This window comes from Lepidothrix coronata, unplaced genomic scaffold, assembly GCF_001604755.1.
Source record: "Lepidothrix coronata isolate B3197 unplaced genomic scaffold, Lepidothrix_coronata-1.0 Scaffold417, whole genome shotgun sequence".
Lineage (NCBI taxonomy): Eukaryota > Metazoa > Chordata > Aves > Passeriformes > Pipridae > Lepidothrix > Lepidothrix coronata.
This window is the reverse complement of record NW_016690597.1, coordinates 35119-40684: the sequence shown is the minus strand read 5'-3', so window position 1 is coordinate 40684 and position 5566 is coordinate 35119.

Genomic DNA, 5566 nt, shown 5'->3' with positions numbered 1-5566 from the left:
CCATTCGGAGTCCTTTATGATGGAAACATCTGCTCCTGAGTCCACAAGGCCTGTAAATCTGTGTCCATTAACTTGGCACGTCATGAGCGGCTGTGTGGCTGTGATGGCTGTTGCCCAGTAAACCTGTGGGTGTCCTGTGCTGCCAAAGGCCCCTGAACCCCGCTCCCTCTCCCCCTCCCCCACAGGTGATGCACTGTAGAAGGGGATTTGTTGGGCAATTTTCTGTCCCTTTGGAATGAAACAGGGGGGTGAAGGGGTCCAGGCCATTATTAGAATCTCACTATGAGAATCTGAGTCTATCACTCCAGGCAGCACAAACAAACCCATTCTGGTAGTGGAGGACCTTCCAATCAATAGTGCGTGTACCCCTGGGCTAAGGGGACCCCAACGCCCAGTTGGGATTAGCACTACCTCTGTGGAAGTTATGAAGGCTGCGTCCCAGTTGGATAAGTCCAGCGCAGTGCTGGCTGAGGGGGGGGACACAAAGCGCTGGCTGAAGTGGGGGGGCACAAATTGCCAGCCTGTTCCCCTGTGTCGCATGTGTTTGCTGTATCGGGGCGTGCGACAGCGCCCCTCGCCTCCAGTTTTTTGGCATCCTCCTTGCTTTTGGGTGCTTGCGGGGTGCCACTGCTAGGGGTTTCCTAGGGCAATCCCTTTGAAAATGGTTGGGGGCACCACAAATGTAACAACCATTTCTGGCTCTGGCTCCCTCCTGTGCTCTTAATTGGGCACTCAGTGCTACCGCCAATAAATCAGTCTGATGTGCCATAGAGCCAACCCCTTGAAAGGCACGAACCAGTTCTGAAATGCTACAGCTCTCCCTTTTAGGAAGGGTCTGTAGAACTCTTTTATAGTCAGGGTTTGCATTCTCAAAAGCCAGTTGCCTGCCAAGTATTTCTCTGGCTTCCTCGTTTTCAATCTGCCTATCTAGGGCAGATTGCAGCCGATCTAAGAAATGTGTGTATGGTTCTGTTGGGCCCTGCATTATCTTTGTAAATGATAAATTGGTATCTTTATCTGATGTAGGTAGTTTTCTCATAGCCCACATTGCATGTTTAGCTATAACCTCATATATTTCCCTATTGTACCCAGTTTGTGAGTCTATTGAACGGTAGTTGCCTTCTCCTATGAGTTGGTGTGCTGTTACACCTGCCTGTGGGTCATTTGCATAAGCGGAGCAAATTTCTCTAAAACCGTTCAGCCACACATTGTACTGGGTGTTAGTAAGGCTTATTTTTAGTAAGGTTCTCCAATCGTGTGGCATGAAAATGTAGGTGGAGCTCAGTGTTTCTAAAAATGCAAGGGTGTTAGGGAAGGACACTCCAGTTTCCCTTATTAGTTGTCTCAGTTCTTTTGTTAATTTGTGTGGTAAGGGTTGGAATCGGCGGTTTTGGCATGGGCTAATAACAACGGGGCATGCATTTATTACTTGCAAGTCCCCTACTCGTAACGCCTCCTCTCTACACAAACCCCACCTATCAATCGATCCTTCCCCGTTTGCTACCTCGCTGCTTCCTGGTAGAACCATCCCGAATTCCTCCTCCTCATCCCCCCATACCCCCCCCCGGAGCCCCAGTGAACCCAGTTCCCTGTGGGGGGGTGGTGGTGGGTGGTGGGGGTGGCGTGTGGGCGGGGTTGCACCCCCCATTGTGCCTGTGGGTGGGATGGGGTAGAACTGGAGCGGGAAGGGACGGGTCGGTCCTCGGTCCTTGTGGCGGGCGAGATGGCGGCGCCCATCCCTGGGCGCATGGTCGGCGATCATCGGCGGTATGGGGTGGCAAATAAGCTGGGCTAGCCCCCCCATCGCCATTACGGGGCCCCCTGCAGTGGTCCCTTCCCGCCGACCTGTGTCCTTTTGGCTCCCGGTTTCCAACCCAATACTTAAATCACGAACGGCTCCTCTCCCTCCCCCCGCCAGATTTTGTGTGTTTAAGCTTCCACGCCTAAAAATCGGGCTGCTACCAGCAGCGTGAGCGGGGGGGTGCATGTTGGTGTTGGATGCGTGTGTTGTGCGTTCGTGTGCTCTGCTTAGTGCAGACATTATGACTTGCCAGGCTGGGAAAGCATTGTTAGCTTGGGGGTCTCCCCCCTGAGCTTTTCGTTTTATAAGGTTTCCTATTTTGTCCCATATATCTATGTGAAGGGCTTCAACTAATGGCAGTTCAGGGACACCTGCCTTAATAAAGCGTACAAGTTCTGTTAGTTCGGTCCTCGTGGCTTGTATATGATACGGTTTTAGCAGGATAGCCAGTGCATCTGTGTCCTGTGATATCTCAGTGGGGAAAAAATTTCCCATTTTACCTTTAAGTCTCGGTGTTGGAGGTGGAAAAAAACCAACTTGTGGGTTGAGATAAGGCAGTTTATTTAAAGCAAAAATTAAAGTGAAGCTTGCGCATGTGGAATCAAAAGGTAGCAGGGTTTGTTCTGCACTTCCCATGAGCAGCCATGGTCGGCCACTCCCGAGGAGCAGGGCTTGGGTCCGAGGGACGGTTCCTCAGCAGGCAGCCATTAGACACTGAATGCCCCCCTCCTGCTCTGGGCCTCAGCTTTTAGAACTGAGCTGACCTCACACGGTCTGCTAAGGAAGGAATGTCCCAGTGTTGGTGCTGTGCTCAGCAGTGGCCAAAACACTGGGGTGTTCTCAACACCCTTCCAGCTGCCAGTGCCAAGCCCAGCCCTGGGAGGGCTGCTGTGGGGAACTGAACTGCAGCTCAGCCAGACCCAACCCAAATATCTATGGCACATATTCTATAGAATCCATCCTTAGGTGCTGTGTGATAGATCTATAAGATATTACAAATAATTAGCAATAATAAGGCAAGTGTCCTCCTTAGGGACACACACAGAGCCCCCCAAACTCCTGCCTGTGTTTGTTCGTTGGGGGTCTCTGCAGCAGCAAGCACAGCCCCACACTGACTGCTCTGGGCTGTGCAGGTATTTGTGGTTCTGCCTGTCTGACACACACACCCAACCTTGGGATGGATCTGAGTGTCACTGGCTGTGATGTCACATGGGAGATGTGATGTCATATGATGGATGTGATGTCACAGGGAATATGTTATGTCACATGAAGGATGTGATGTCACAGGGAGGATGTGATGTCAGATGGGGAGATCGTGACATCACAGGGATGATATGATATCACAGGAGAGGTGTGATATCATATGATGGATGTGACTTCATAAGGGAGATGTGATGTCACAGGAAGGAAGTGATGTCACATGGGAGATGTGATGTCATAGAAGAGCTGTGATATCGCAGGGATGATGTAATGTCACAGGAAGGATGTGATGTCACAGGGGAGCTGGGATGTCATGGAGAGGACGTGATGTCACAGGGATGATATTATATCACAGGAGAGATGTGATGTCATATGATGGATGTGACATCGTATGAGAGATGTGATGTCACAGGGAGGATGTGATGTCACATGGGAGGACGTGACATCACAGGGAAGATCTGATATCCCAAGGGAGATATGATATCGTATTATGGATGTGATGTCATAGGGGAGATGTGATGTCACAGGAAAGACGTAATGTCACAGGAATGATCTGATGTCACAGAGGACAATGTGATGTCACGAGAAGGACGTCAAGTCACAGGAGAGCTGTGATGTCAGGAGGAGGATGTGATGTCACAGGAATGATCTGATGTCACAGGGGACCTGTGATGTAACAGGGGAGGACATGGCATCACAGGGATGATGTGATATCACAGGAGAGGTGTGATGTCGTATGATGGATGTGATTTCACAGTGGAGATGTGATGTCACAGGGGATGATGTGATGTCACAGGGATAATATGACGACACATGAAGGATGTGATGTCACAGGGAGTATGTGACATCATGGGGAGGATGTGATGTCATAGGGGACCTGTGATATCATGGAGAGGATGTGAGTTCATGAGGCAGGTGTGATGTCAGAGGAATGATATGACATCACAGGAGAGATGTGATGTTACAGGAAGGATGTAATGTCTCAGGGGAGCTGTGATGTCATAGGGGAGCTGTGATGTCACAAGGATGATATGATATTACAAGAGAGATGTGATTTCATATGGATGTGATGTCCTAGGGAGATGTGATGTCACAGGAAGGATGTGATGTCATGGGGAGGATGTCATATCATTGGAGAGATGTGATGACAGGAAGGATGTCATGTCACGGGGGGACATGACGTCACAAGGATTATATGATATCACAGGAGAGATGTGATGTCATATGATGGATCTGATGTCATAGGGGATGTGTGATGTCCTAGGGGAGGTGTGATTTCACAGGATGGATGTGATGTCACGGGGAGCATGTGATATCACAGAGGAGTAACACATCCCCCCCCAACTTTTGCTTCAGCTAAAACCGTGGAATTTGTCTTTGTTTCCCTTGGGTTCAAGGTCAGGTTGTTTTATTTCCAGGGATGTCTAGAGATGAGTTAAGGGGAGCTCAGACCTTTTGGTGAGGAAGGAGTTGTTTACTCTGGAGCATTTGAACTCAGCCTTTGTTCCTGGTTTCTTCCCACTGTTTCAGAGCAGTTCATTTCCCAGAGTGAAAGCTCTGATTCCCCAACACAGACAGGTTCTCCTGAGTTCAGGATCTTTCACTGGTCTCATTTTTCTCCGGTATTAACTCTGTGCCAAATTCTTGCTTCCTAGGTCAGTGAAATGTTAGAAGAGAGAGAATCTCACCTGGATCTTGGACAGAACACTTATAGACTTCTTTATCCTATTGAATTCTTCCCTAATATTTTTGGATGACAGGACACCCATGTGGAAAGTCCCTTTTCTGGTTTTCAGGACTTAAAAGAGATGCTTTTCTGATGTGGGTATTTATTGGAGTGTTATTGGTTCAACTGTGAGGGTTGAATTGAGTGTTCCTTGCACCTTTAAAAAGTGCAACCCCTTTAATCTGTTGTTTTAAAACCATGTATTAGATGTCAGACGACATGAAGACAGCATGTAGAGATAACCCTGATGTGAGTGATGGTTCCAGTCATCCCGTGTATGGATCAAAGATTTCCAAGGCTTTGTTCAAAGGCCGCTGCCCCGCCCCCACCCTCTGCCTGCCGCCCCCGCGCCCCTGGCGCCTGATTGGCCACTGCCCCACCAATGGGCGGTCCCGGGGGATGCAAATGTCCCACCCTGCTGCATATTCATGAGCTCGGGGTGGGGCTTTGGGCCCTTGATCAGGCACGCCCGTGCCAAGTGCGCGGGGTTGGCCACTTTGTGGCTCTCTGTGTTTCATTCATTTGAAGACTTAGCAGTTTCCCTACTTTCTCCATTTAAAAATGTGCAACAAATTCAGCTGTTCACGTGCATAGAGTTTCATCTTAGAATGCAACTGATAGAATACTCAGCTGACAAGAAATAAAGGTTGTGTGGAATGGCTGTAACATTTCAAAAGTGGACACAGGTGTCACATCCTGTGAATGCTTCAGTGCAGTGAGGGTTGGTGTACGTATTTTATGTTTTTCTAACCGTTCTCATGTTGTGATGTGGGAACGGTGTGTGGAGTTCCCCTGCGAGTCTGTCTGGGTTATGTCTGTGCAGGGATGAACAGGAGTGT